We start from the raw sequence: 15458 nt of genomic DNA, 5'->3' as shown, positions 1-15458 counted from the left end.
GCCTCATGGCTTCGGGGGCCTGGTTGGCTGCCTCATGGCTTCGGGGGCCTGGTTGGCTGCCTCATGGCTTCGGGGGCCTGGTTGGCTGCCTCATGGCTTCGGGGGCCTGGTTGGCTGCCTCATGGCTTCGGGGGCCTGGTTGGCTGCCTCATGGCTTCGGGGGCCTGGTTGGCTGCCTCATGGCTTCGGGGGCCTGGTTGGCTGCCTCATGGCTTCGGGGGCCTGGTTGGCTGCCTCATGGCTTCGGGGGCCTGGTTGGCTGCCTCATGGCTTCGGGGGCCTGGTTGGCTGCCTCATGGCTTCGGGGCCTGGTTGGCTGCCCCATGGCTTCGGGGGCCTGGTTGGCTGCCCCATGGCTTCGGGGGCCTGGTTGGCTGCCCCATGGCTTCGGGGGCCTGGTTGGCTGCCCCATGGCTTCGGGGGCCTGGTTGGCTGCCCCATGGCTTCGGGGCCTGGTGGCTGCCCCATGGCTTCGGGGGCCTGGTTGGCTGCCCATGGCTTCGGGGGCCTGGTTGGCTGCCCCATGGCTTCGGGGGCCTGGTTGGCTGCCCATGGCTTCGGGGGCCTGGTTGGACTGACTTCAGGCCCTGGCTGACCATGGCTTCGGGGGCTGGTTTGGCTGGAATACTGGATGGCCTGTCGCCTGACCGCCTGTAGCGTCTATGCCTGGCTGGCTAGCTGCCTTATATTCACCAAATTACATTGCACTGACATCTCTGGTGATAATGCTGCACACAGGCTGTGATCTCCTCCTCCAGCCACAAGAGGCTGCTGTGGGTTGGAATAAGGGAAAGGACAAGCTGAAAGAGGATAATAAGGTTTTTGCCGGGCTGTGCTAGACGTTGCCGAGTCTTTTTGGAGAGAGAAAGATACTGGCTGTTGGGAGATATAACAGCAAGAGACTATAACAGGTGATTTCTTCCTGACAGCTATGGAGCAGAATACAGAGGCTGCAAAGTGTGTTTCAGAGGAGTTAGATCGTGTCACTCAGAGACCAGACCTGCATCTCCAGTAATGCCACCAGAGAAAAAAAAAGACCGCGCTTGGACAAGCAAGAGACCGAATCTGGAGCCAGACTGCACCTTCTGTTACGTACCGGACCAAGGAGAATCTGCAGAACTGTGAGTGGCACCGGTGCTAATTTGCGATTATATATTATAGAGTAAGGGAATTTAGTCGGTGTGCTGTAGAAGCGTCCCCTGGGTAGCAGGGCTATTAGTGAGAGTAGCTTGTAAACTGTCTGTTTGCCGTTTAGCTCATTCCGTTTTCTATGCAAAATTCCATTACCATTGTTGCGGATTTATGTACACCTGTTCATACCATTTCTGTCATTAACCCATTGCGCCTCTGGTGCGGTGGTACTGTACTATTCGATTTTCCGGCAGTTCCATTTTGTTCTTTAATAAAGCCGGTGTATGCTTCAGCCCCCTTGTCTGCTGTACTGTATTTGAATCCTGCCTTGCGGTCTCTTCCTCCTCTGACCGCTACACCTGGCTGGCTGCCTTTGAGTCTGTGGCTGGCTGCCTTTGAGAAGATGGGCTGGAACATTTAGTTTGGATGGCCTACAGGAGGTATGGCGCATCAGAAAAACACTATAAATACTTGCCGCTGATCTACAACTTTCCAGGGAAGCTCTGCAGGGTCGGAGGTTATCCTTAATGCGGTAGTTTTCGGCAGTGGGAACCCTAGGAGGTCTGAAGGGTCCAAGGGGCTCTTGCTGCAGATCTGTGAGCTCCTCCAGGGGATGGATGCCACTGTAGGGTTCCATCATGGATGCCAGATTGCGAGGAAATTTGGAGATTTTGACGTCTGAAGTTCTTCTGGTAAATGTAACAAATAGCCTCCAGTGGATCTTGGATAAAAGCATCTGTCTTGCAATATATTCTGCACCAAAAGATTCAGTGTTCAGCAATCATCTTCAGTTTTGATCATTCTGTGTCAAGATAAGTACTTCTCTAAGATGTTTTGTTAAATCTGTTTATCAAGATCTGATTATTTTGATAAACACTTGATGAGAAACCAATATGAGATTTATTTTATAAGATTATGCTGGGTTTTAAGTATAATGTCTAGTATTGAGATTTCCTAGGTTTTGGGATGTTTATTGATCTGCCCTTTTTAGTTCGGACCTCTTGTTAGCCTTTGGGTTCCCTCTGCTTCCAACTGGGTATTCTTAGCTTATATTACTTTTCAAGCTTGTCCCACCCGAGTGGTGTTTTTATATCTCTGCTATTCGGTCTCTCTATGGTACTGTCACGGGTGAAGGGAAAAATGATAATTACACTTACTGGTAATTGGATTTTCCAGAACCCATGACAGCACCCCTCTTATTCCCTCCCTGGTGCTTATGGTTGATGAGAATTTATTTCTGTCTTTCAAGTAAAAATAGAAAAAGAAAGGAAGAATGAAGTAATAGGAATTCTATTTGTACGGCTCCTACTAATCTACTCTGGAATCAACACTGAGGGAGGAAGTGGGTGTTGCCTTTTTGATTGCTCTGAGGCTTCCTGCCCAATTGTGGGGGCGGATCCATCTCTCTATGGTGCTGTCATGGGTTCTGTAAAATCCAAAATGTAATTATCATTTTCTTTTTGTTTCTTTACTTCATTCCAATATAAAATGATACATCATAAGGGACGCTGAGAGACATTGTTTACACCTCCTCCCCTCCATGCTACGTTTTGAGAGAACATGCCCCCTTACTCATGCATGCAGGTAGAGGGGGAGGTGGGGTATTTATAGCACCAACAGCTGATATATACAAACCATATCCTTTATACAAAATACATAGCCATAAATAACCCTAAAACAGGTCATTCTGAAATATTGAGAGGTGCTTAGATATGATAAAAAATGTGGGAGAATGTTTGTTGATAACCCCCTTTTTGCGTATAAAAAAAAAAGGTGCTTCTCTGAACAACATGCTGATTAGATGTGACATATACCCTACAAAATTGAAAAACTGTTTCCTTGCAACCCAGAAGAGGAGTACTTTCCCCTACCTGAGCTGTGGGAATTGTAGTGCTAAAATTAAAGGTGACACTGTACTGCACCCCACACAGGGAGACAGGACAAATTATAGATTTTGCAATGTGCGAGACACATAGCGTCATATACTGCTTGAAATGCCCATGTGGTTTGATATATGTTGGGCAGACATCTCAGGCTATAAGGATCAGAATCAATGAGCATAAGTCCAGCATTAGGAAGGAACTCAGGAGGGAGAGTAAGATGGATACAGGGGAGGTGAAAAAACAAGGTGAAACTACGGTTGCCTGACATTTTTATGATCAGGCCCATCAGGTGGCAGGTTCTGGAGGTAGTAAAAAGTGGAGACAATGCGGAGGAGAAAAGTAGGAGATGGTTACAAAGGGAGACCTTTTAGATAGTGAAACTACAGTCTTTAATACCTAAAGGGTTAAATTAAATGTTGTAGCTTTAGTGCATTTTTATATGATTTATCACTTTCATGTTTTAGGGTTCTTTATGGCTATGTATTTTGTATTTTGTATAAAGGATATGGTTTGTATATATGTATCAACTGTTGGTGCTATAAATTCCCCACCTCCCCCCTACCTTCACGCATGAGTAAGGGGGCGTGTTCTCCCGAAACATTGCGTGGAGGGGAAGAGGTATGAACGATGTCTGTCTGTCTCAGCGTCCCTCATGATGTATCATTTTATATTGGAATGAAGTAAATAAATAACAGAAACAAAAGGTTTTGTACCAGCGCCTTGTGAGTATGACCTCTATTGCTCTCTCGCATACAATATTGGCAAAATGAGGTAAAAAGAACATACAAGTCTACAAGTTTGAAAGACTTAGTGCTGGGTTAAGCAGGGCTCCCGGTGTGGACTTGTATTTGCTACAGGTGACTGAAGTGCTTCATATTACACTGTCTGACACTAACACATCAGAAGTACATCATTTAAAGGGGCTTTCCTGTAATTTAAGGTTATCCCCTATCTAACGGATAGAGGATAACTATTAGATTGGTGGGGGTCCTACTGCTGGGACCCCCACCAATCATAAGAACTAGTGCTAGGGATAAGCGAATTGACTTCGGATGAAACACCCAAAGTCTATTCGCATAATACTTTGTTTGAATACTATACGGAGCGAGCGCTCCGTATAGTATTAGAATGTATTGGCTCCTATGAGCCAAAGTTATTACTTTGTGAAGTCTCACGGGGCTTCGGGTAATAACTTCCGAAATTAATTTCTACTGTAAAAAAACTTTTACTGAACTCTGGTAATAATTTGGCTCATAGGAGCCAATACATTCCTATACTGTACGGAGCGCTCGCTCCGTACAGTATTCTATCTAAGTTTTATGAGAATCGACTTTGGCTGTTTAATCACCCTGCAGGACCACTCAAAATGAACAGAGCGGAAGGTTGAGCATGTGCTCTGCCCTTAAATCGCTCTCTATTGAAATAGCTGAGTGCTGTACTCCTTTAAGTCCTGCTCCTTTATGGTGGGACTTATTTTCCAGCACATCCCATAAATGCTTGATTGGATTGAGAGACATTCTTAAAGTATTTTTGCAGTGTGGTGGTGGCATTATCCTGTTCGAAGGGGCCACTACCATTAGTGAATACCATGCCAGACAGGTGTGTACTTGGTCTGTACAATGTTTATGTAGGTGATACAGTTCAAAGTAAAAATCTACATGTAGGCAAGAACTCAAGGTTTCCCAAGTAAGCCACCTTCTTCTATTGCTCCATGGTCTTGTTGTGATGCCTACATGCCCATTGTAGGCTGGTGAAAAGGGGTCAACATAGCCCCATATCCAGCAAGGTGCTCTTTCACACTTTTTCATCATTGACTTTATCAGCAATATGTGCTACAGTAGTTGTTTTATTGGTTAGGACCAGATGGCTAGCCGCCACTCCCGCATCAATTACCCTTAGGCCCTCATTACCCTGCTGTAAATTCTAGCCACTGCATACTGAGAACAATGAAAACTGGAGAAAGAAAACTATATATGCCCACCCAACGTAAATACATGGGTGCAACAACACTAGAAAGCAGGTCAAGTCTTTAACAATAGCACTGAATTTATGGAATGCACCCAGAGCTGCACATATGGGTAACACCCTACAAGACCTGCTGTTTTGGAGAACCTCTGACCCAGTCGTCAAGCCATCACAACTTGGCCCTTTGCTCTTGCCCATCTTTTTCTGCCACTAACACATCAAGAGCTGACTGTTCACTTGCTGCCTAATATATCCTACCCTTTGACAGGTAACATTGTCATGAGATACTCACTGTTATTCAGGCCACCTGTCAGTGGTTTGATGTTATGGCACACTGGTATATATTTGCATATATAAAAACCTTGGGGCGCAGTTATGGTGGACAGGCGTTTTAGACGCCGGTCTTAATAAACCCTATAGCGGGCGGTGGATCGCTAAACTTATATAGAGGCTCCCAAAGCAAAAGTCTGATACATTGCCTGGAATCTTGGCGCTGCTGATCCTAAGAAGTGACGTCGGTCAAAGTCGCCATGTAATTCACAGTAAATCTTGTATAGGACGGCACTGGCGAATTTCTTATCAGATTCCTCCTTAGGGTACTTTCATACTAGCGGCAGGATGGATCCGACAGGCTGTTCACCCTGTCTGATCCGACCCTGCCGCTATTTTGCCGAGCCGCCGGACTGCCACTCCGTCCCCATTGACTGCATAAAAGTAAAAGTACTGCATGTCGGCACAGCGAAATAGCGGCAGGACGGATCCGACAGGGTGAACAGCCTGTGAGATCCGTCCTGCCCCTAGTGTAAAAGTAGCCTTTCACCATAAGGCTCATTTCTGGTAATCCGGACATGGACATAAGAACTTCAATCCACCAGATGAAGCCCCTGATAAAGCTTAATTGCGAAATACGGGTCGGGCAGCGTGGAGATCTTTATCTTTTACCTTTGTGATATGCCTGTTACAAGTGGATACTTGTGAGTATAATAAACCATTTTATCTAAAACAGACGAGGCAGTGCTTCACTATCCTGCAAACCCCTTGGTATCCTACAGGTTGTGTGGAGTGGGGGAATGAGTTCTGGTGGATTTAAGCCCTTGTTTCCATGTCAGAGTTATCAGAAATGAGCCTTATGGTGTAAAGAGGAATAGAATGAGAGAAATTCGACAGCACAGTCCTATACAAGATTTACAGTATATAGAGGCTCCAACCTCTCCATAACTTCAGCGCATCCAGCACCGCTTCTAAATGTAAGACCGATTCCTTGCTGGCTTACATTTAGATCATTTTCTACGCCTAAACCAAGCGTGGAAAATGATGAATGAAACGGACTTGCTGGCCCGTCCCCTTCCCTGCCCACACTATGCCCACTTTTTTAGACCTGACATGAGTGGGAAAGAAGACGCAGATTTTGCCAAATCATAGTGTGCGACAGATTCTGTACCAGATATACGCCACAAAAGTGGCATATAACTGGTCATAAATGACCCCCCCTTGTTTGCTAATCTTAGAAGGCTCTGATTTTAGTGAAGGACAATTTCACTTTCATATGCCATATATCATTTTATATATTTATCCAGTTCATAGAACTGCCCATATGAACACGTGGTTTTGTTTGTTAATGACCTTTTTGGATGCTTATTTTATTCAAGGAATTGCTCATCTTATTGATGAATGACCAGTAGAGACCTTTAGGCCTCTTTCACACAGGCATTGCGGGAAAATGTGCGGGTGCGTTGCTGGAACACTCTCGATTTTTCCGCGCGAGTGCAAAACATTGTAATGTGTTTTGCACTCGCATGAGAAAAATCACGCATGTTTCGTACCCAAACAGCTTGGGATCGGGGTTCTGTAGATTGCTATTATTTTCCCTTATAACATGGTTATAAGGGAAAATAATAGCATTCTGAATACAGAATGCATAGTAAAATAGTGCTGGAGGGGTTAAAATAAATAATTTAACTCTCCTTAGTCCACTTGATTGCGAAGCCGGCATCTCCGTCTGTCTTCATCTTAGCTGTGTGGAGGAACAGGACCTGTGGTGACGTCACTCCGGTCATCACATGATCCGTCACATGATCTTTTACCATGGTGATGGATCATGTGATGACCGGAGTGACGTCACCACAGGTCCTATTCCTCCACACATCTAAGATGAAGACAGAAGGAGATGCCGGCTTCGCAATCAAGTGGACTAAGGAGAGTTAAATTATTTTTTATTTTATTTTTTTACCCCTCCCCCAGCGCTATTTTACTATGCATTCTGTATTCAGAATGCTATTATTTTCCCTTATAACCATGTTATAAGGGAAAATAATAATGATCAGGTCTCCATCCCGATCGTCTCCTAGCAACTGTGCGTGAAAATCGCACCGCATCCACACTTGCTTGCGGATGCTTGCGATTTTCACGCAACCCCATTCATTTCTATGGGGCCTGCGTTACGTGAAAAACGCACAAAATAGAGCATGCTGCGATTTTCACGCGACGCATAAGTGATGCGTGAAAATCACCGCTAATGTGAACAGCCCCATAGAAATGAATGGGTCGGGATTCAGTGCGGGTGCAATGCGTTCAACTCACGCATCGCATCCGCGCGGAATACTCGCCCGTGTAAAAGGGGCCTCACAGGTTTAAGGATAGGTTTACACAGAGGATTTTGGGATCAGGTTTCAGCACAGATTTGGTGCTGAAAATGGGCTGAATCTGGACTGAAACTCATGCAGCCGAGGGTTTTTGCCAAGTGGTTTTCAAGACCGCGCCAAGAATGTACAGGTCCATTCTTGGTGCATTTTCCAAGAGAACCCCTTGAAAAGCCACAACAGGAACCTACCTGCTCATGGTTTAACACCATTCAATGGAGCAAAATCTAGAACGGGTCCACATGAAAACCCACGGAAGATACTGCAGGACAATGCAGCAGTGGGTTGCACAGAAGCTTTTGTCAGACAAAATCCTCTGTGTGAACCTACCCTAATACATATCGTATTGTATATTGTATTGAACCTGTATTTCTTCTTTCCAGCTTCTGTTTCTTGCTCATTGAGTGCATCTTCATTATTATCTGTGCACCTCATAGAGGGTAGAAGAAAATCTTTTTCCAGTGGCTTAAAAAGAAAAAGTAAATGCAGTTACCATTAAAAAGCCTGATGAATAAGATTGATTTTACAGCACTTTGTGCCACAGGATGTGATATGAAGCTAACCTTCTTCCTCCATAGTTTGGCTGTGCTCATAATTTACTCTGATGTACTATGGCTGTATGCCTCTTTCCTTGCTCCATTTATTTCATCAATCCTGTTTGTACTTTTCTCTGTTTTCTCATTTTCGCTCCCTTCCTAACATTAGCTCTATAATACTGAGCTAAGTGCACTCTGGGCAGATTCTTTCTGCAGCATGGTGTCATTTGGTTGGCCTTGCCAATCTACATTGAAATGTAGCCTAGAACTCCAACCTTTTTTTTAACTTACCCTCTGTCATCTTGCTTCGTCTGTTCACATCTTGAACTTATTCGTTAGAGTAAAAATAAAAATTTAAATGAATAAACTCCTGAGACACATTCATAATTGCCTCACCGCTATAAACCTGTTTACATTTTCAATATATACAAAATGACAAATATTTAATGTAGGCCTTTAGTATACCGTTTGAGTGGGTCTTTCCTGTACAGGGTGTAGCTATAGACACAGTGGACTGGAACTGTACTGGTACCTAAAACCATGTCCATAATCACCTATTAAAGGGGATGTCCGAGTTAATTTTTTTGTATGTTTCTAACTAATCATATTTAAGTTTACATTTCACTTCATCTGCAGTGGTACCTTTCTCAGATTTCACAGAGGGTCCCATGACCTGTGATGTCGGCTTCTCTCCCTGCTCTGATGTTTCGTGCACAAGCCTGAGGAGCAGGTCTGGGTCTGTGCACGAGACGGCACTGTGCTGTCCACGCCCCCTGCACTGGCCTGAGCTGCTCCTGTCTGTCCTCTCTCTGGATTCTTCAGGAAAGTTTAACCCCTTCTACCATCAGCAGCACACACTCGGGGCTAAGTAGCTGCAGACAGTGAAGAGACAAATGTTGGGCACAGGATCTTGCCTCCTCATCCTGCAGACACAGAGCTGACAGACTGGAGGAGTTCTGCAGAGCATTACACAAGAACAGGTAGCGTGAAGATCCTGTGTGCATCAGCAGTGTCATTGTGCAGCTGGGACTTGTAGTTCTACACATACAACATGCTGCTGAGTATCCCAGCAGTCAGACATTTCACTCAGGGCAGCACTTTTATTCACTCCCTTTGCAGAGTGGGAGAGGGGCACAAATATTCATTAGGAAAACCTCAGAAATTGTTGTTGCATGTAAACACAAGGCCAGAAGGGAAACAGGGAAATGAGGAAATATAATTAATTTTACTTAAACTTGCTTAGCTTATGTACAGTGCCTTGCAAAAGTATTCACCCCCTTGACTTTTTTCGTGTTTTGTTACATTACAGCCTTAAATTCAATGTTTTTGTTAATCTGAATTTTATGTGATGGATCAGAACACAATGGTCTAAGTTGGTGAAGTGAAATGAGAAAAATATATAAATAAAACTATTGTTTAGAAATAGAAAACAGAAAATTTGCATGTGCGGATGTATTCACCCCCTTTGTTAGGAAGCCCATAAAAAGCTCTGGTGCAACCAATTACGTTCAGACGTCACATAATTAGTGAAATGATGTCCACCTGTGTGCAATCTAAGTGTCACATGATCTGGCATTACATATACACACCTTTTTTGAAAGGCCCCAGAGGCTGCAACACCTAAGCAAGAGGCATCACTAACCAAACACTGCCATGAAGACCGAGGAACTCTCCAAACAAGTAAGAGACAATGTTGTTCAGAAGTTCAAGTCAGGGTTAGGTTATAAAAAAATATCCAAATCTTTGATGATCCCCAGGAGCACCATCAAATATATCATAACCAAATGGAAAGAACCTGGCACAACAGCAAACCTGCCAAGAGACGGCCGCCCACCAAAACTCACGGACCGGGCAAGGAGGGCATTAATCAGAGAGGCAGCACAGAAACCTAAGTTAACCCTGGAGGAGATTCAGAGTTCCACAGCAGAGACTGGAGTATCTGTACATAGGACGACGACAAGCCGTACGCTCCATAGAGTTGGGCTTTATGGCAGAGTGGCCAGAAGAATGCCATTGCTTTCAGCAAAAAACAAAAATGCACGTTGTGAGTTTGCGAAAAGGCATGTGGGAGAATTCCAAAATGTATGGAGGAAGGTGCTCTGGTCTGATGAGACTAAAATTGAACTTTTTGGCCTTCAAAGAAAACGCTATGTCTTGCGCACATCACATCAGCCAAAGAACACCATCCCCACAGTGAAACGTGGTGGTGGCAGCATCATGCTGTGGGGATGGTTTTCAGCAGCTGGGACTGGGAAACTGGTCAGAGTTAAAGGAAAGATGGATGGTGCTAAATACAGGGATATTCTTGAGCAAAACCTGCACCACTCTGTGCGTGATTTGAGGCTAGGACTGAGGTTCACCTTCCAGCAGGACAATGAGCCCAAACACACTGCTAAAGCAACACTTGAGTGGTTTAAGGGGAAACATGTAGATGTGTTGGAATGGCCTAGTCAAAGCCCAGATCTCAATCCAATAGAAAATCTGTGGTCTAAACCATCCAACTTGAAGGAGCTGGAGCAGTTTTGCAAAGAGGAATGGGGAAAAAAATCCCAGTGGTAAGATGTGGCAAGCTCATAGAGACTTATCCAAAGCGACTTGGAGCTGTGATTTGCTGCAAAAGGCGGCTCTACAAAGTATTGACTTTAGGGGGGTGAATAGTTATGCACATTGACTGACTGTTATTTTGTCCTATTTGTTGTTTGCGTCACAAAAAATAAATAAATAAAAATCTTCAAATTTGTGGGCATGTTCTGAAAATTAAATGATGCAAATCCTCAAACAATCCATGTTAATTCCAGGTTGTGAGGCACCAAAATACGAAAAAAGTCAAGGGGGGTAAATACTTTTGCAAGGCACTGTATATATATTGCTGACCATCAGATTTACAGTGCTATATATTTTTTTTTCATCGGACAACCGCTTTAACCAGTGCCACTGAGCAGCAGTAGAAAGTCAGATGTTGCAAAGTAGTAGAATGTTTCCACGTATAATTCCTATTTAGTGTTCATCTACAATAAAGGACCAAGACATTTATTATAGTATTTGTCACTACTGTTGGGTAAGAAAAGTAAAAAAAATTAGGCCCCCCTACATCACGCTGTGCCCCCCCCCCCCAAACTGAGCAGCTTGGGGGGGCGGGTGGTGGCCGCAGGGCACAGGGAGATGAGTGCTTCCATTGCGCTAATCTCCATAGTCATCTGTATTGCTGTCCTCAGGACACCGATTGAGATGCCGATGCTAGTGCGGCGGGGCAGGGGAGGGAGAGGTGTGTCCCTTCTTCCTCTGATAGGCTGCAGGCACTAGGCCTGCAGCCTATCAGAGGCCGGCACAGGTGGTGCGATGATGTCATCGCGCCGCTTGAGCCGTACAGAGCGGGACACAGGCCGGAAGAGGCCTGCATCGCATTGCTGACATGGAGGTAAGTAGAAGTGTTTTTTTTTTTTTTTTATATATATGTACAACAGTTTTACAGGCACATTAGGGGGGCTCTTGTTACTGGAACATTGGGGGGGCTCTAAGCTCTTGTTACTGGGCTGGCACGTGATGGGGGGCTCTTGTTACTGGCACATTGGGGGGGCTGTTACTGGCACACGATGGGGGGGCTCTTATTACTGGCACATTGGGGGTCTCTTGTTACTGCACATGATGGGGGGGCTCTTATTACTGGCACATTGGGGGGTGCTCTTGTTACTGGCACATTGGGGGGTGCTCTTGTTACTGGCACATGATGGGGGGGCTCTTGTTACTGGCACATGATGGGGGGCTCTTATTACCGGCACATGATGGGGGGCTCTTATTACCGGCACATGATGGGGGCTCTTGTTACTGGCACATGATGGGGGCTCTTGTTACTGGCACATGATTGGGGCACTTATTACTGGCACATTATTGGGGGCACTTATTACTGGCACATTATTGGTGGGCACTATAGGTGCATCTACTGAGGCCACAAAGAAGGGGTATTTTATATGGGGGCTCTGTACAGTAGCATTTTATACTAGGACACATTATGGTGGGTACTATGGGGAAGGGGGATAGGAGTACTATGGGGAAGGGGGGAGAGGAGTACTATGGGGTCATCTACGGGGGCACTAAGAAGGGGTATTTTATACTTGCAAATTATGGGGGACACTGAGGGCATCTACTGGGGCACTATATATGGGGCATTTTATACTGATACATTATGGGGGGCACTAGGAGGAAGGGGAGAGAGGAGCATTTACTGGGGGCACTATATAAGGGTATTTTATACTGGCACATTATGAGGGCACTATGGGGACATTAGCTCAACTGGGGGTATTTTTTTTCACTATCACATAAGGAAAATTATTTCTACTGGGGGGCATTTGGGTGGGCTTTATTACTCCCCCATGGTATGAGCCCCTAGTAGCAGCACCAGCCTCCCCTGCTCTGCTATCCCTCTGCCCCTTCTCCAAATCCTTATTATGAAATCTTTCTCATTAGGATAAAAACCACCTTAGCTCCACCGAGCCCCCCAGCCAAGTGTTGAAGTGGTGCCCGAGATCCCCAAGGGCCAAGCCAAGTAATTGTAAGTTTTCATGTGAAATATGTTTGTTATACACACATAGCATACACTGTGCCGCACAATGTACAGTATACCTCTAGACTGTGCCGCACAATGTACAGTATACCTCTAGACTGTGCCGCACAATGTACAGTATACCTCTACACTGTGTAGTCTGTTCTATAAGCACCATTGTTTTGTGGCGGCAGACAGAAAATAATCTTGAAGTGCCCCTCTCGATACCAGGCTCTGGATCCGCCACTGGACCGCTCACAGGATTGTACATTTCTTCTAAACTGTAATACGTATTCTCTGACCTGCAGAAATCAGCGCTTGCTTGGTAACAACTTACAGGCAGTGCCTGTAGGCTGTAGCCTGGCCCTGTCACCGAAGCTAGCCGAGTGGTGTAAGGTTAGGGTACTAGTAGAGATGAGCAGCCGCTGAATCCTGATTTAAAGTTAGTTACTGCAGGATATGGATTACAGTTTAGAAAAATTAAAATGTACACTCCTGTGAGCGGCGGGGAGGGAGATCTGTGGATGACACTGTTATAGGGAGGGAGATTTGTGGATGACACTGTTAAAGGGAGGGAGATTGGTGGATGACACTGTTATAGGGAGGGAGATCTGTGGATTACACTGTTATAGGGAGGGAGATCTGTGGATGACACTGTTATAGGGAGGGAGATCGGTGGATGACACTGTTAAAGGGAGGGAGATTGGTGGATGACACTGTTATAGGGAGGGAGATCTGTGGATGACACTGTTATAGGGAGGGAGATCTGTGGATGACACTGTTAAAGGGAGGGAGATTGGTGGATGACACTGTTATAGGGAGGGAGATCTGTGGATGACACTGTTATAGGGAGGGAGATCGGTGGATGACACTGTTATAGGGAGGGAGATCTGTGAATCACACTGCTATAGGGAGGGGGATCTGTGGATTAAACTGTTATGGAGGGGGATCTGTGGATGACACTATTATAGGGAGGGGGATCTGTGGATGACACTATTATAGGGAGGGGGATCTGTGGATAACACTATTATAGGGAGGGGGATCTGTGGATGACACTGCTATGGAGGGGGATCTGTGGATGACACATATAGCATAAGATGCTATATATGGTATGTGTCATCCACAGATCCCCCTCCATAGCAGTGTCATCCACAGATCTCCCCATAGCAGTGTTATCCACAGATCCCCCTCCGTATAACAGTGTCATCCACAGGCAACTAGGACATGTTGAAATCTGAGTGATTTATTATTATTTTTTAAACCACAGACAGCAGGACTTTTCTTCCCTGTTGCAGCATTTCTAAGCATACGTGTGTAAATGTATTGTTGTTATAGCTGCCCCCCCCCCCCTACTTTTGTCCTGGCTCCCAGTGTGCCCCCCCCCCCCCCCCCCCGCTGCACAGGGATAATCAAAACCAACTATACAAATGTCAGTCCTAATAAATGTCAAGTCTTTAGTGTCATCCATAGGTGTCTACAGTGTAACCGTCACCTCTAAAAACTCCCTATTAGCTTGATTTCCACAAGGAGATATAGAAAGGTTCAGATTTGAGTTTTGTTTTAGAGCAAGCAGGTACGTACCTTGGCTTGGTTGACTTCTTTGCACACATACTGCATAGGTGACTCATTCTTTTGCCATTCATTAAAGTCAGGTAGAGGGTTGTTACTCATGATCAGTACAGATTTGTCCTGATTTATCTTAGATGCTGTGTACATAATTCCCACTGTTCTTCTTAAATCTTTAATATGATCCACAATTTTTGAAGATTGCATCTTGGCAAGTAATGAGCTCTAAGGAAAAGAGAGACATTTCTTTCTTAAAGGGGTATACCCATTTTTAACACATCCTCAGAATATGCATGTCTTACAAATGTGGGTCTCACCATTGGACCCGCAGAGATCTATAGAAAAGGATGCCCTCAACGCTTGTCCCACCTGGTTAGGCAGCCGCTGGCATCCACATCCATGTGGAGAATAAATGGAGAGGTGGCTTAGCTGTTTTCATTACTCCCATAAGAGTATCAGGAGAGAATGCACATTCACAGTAACTTGAAAAATTCTGCAAGGGTTGTGTGTCCCGGCTATGTTCACACTTGCCTCAGTGTTTCAATGAGGTTTGTTGTGCAACAGATCCGACACTGTGTTGTGGTTGAAAACCATCATGTGGACAGAACGTTACAATATTCCAATATACTGATGAAATTATTATTTTTTGGGTACTTGAAAGGGGATAGATATGTTGTAGCTCTATGCCAGTTTTCTGGTTTAGGAAAGTTGCAAGTTTTGTAGCAAGTGCTTTTTAGCTTTTTGTTACACTGTCGAGGTGGGACCTCTATGACCAGAAAAGTGGCCACGTCACACCAGACATCTACTCCTGCTTCTGGCTAGAGCAGACTTCAGTTCTGCGACACATACAGCCTAAAATGTCCCACAATTATGAGGGGCCTTCAAAAGGTTTCAATGATTTTATATTTTCGTTGGAAATGGTGAGGGCGGGAGTAGTAATTGGTTGTGTCGTGGAACGTTCCATATGCATTCAATATGCGTTCCACAATGGCAGCACGGTAGGGAGGACATTGCATTAGGAACAGGCTGGCAGATTTTAAATAGAGGAGGCGGTGCATTGGCTCAGAGCCGCCACTGACAACTTGGTGAGACACTTCCCTGTTCATCTTCCATTAGTTGCTCCTGGATTTGGTGAAATGAAACAAATTATGGTATAACCACTGTTATCTATTATGAGATGAGGATATCTCAACTTGGC

This window comes from Bufo gargarizans, chromosome 2, assembly GCF_014858855.1.
Source record: "Bufo gargarizans isolate SCDJY-AF-19 chromosome 2, ASM1485885v1, whole genome shotgun sequence".
NCBI lineage: Eukaryota > Metazoa > Chordata > Amphibia > Anura > Bufonidae > Bufo > Bufo gargarizans.
This window is presented reverse-complemented; position numbering follows the sequence as displayed.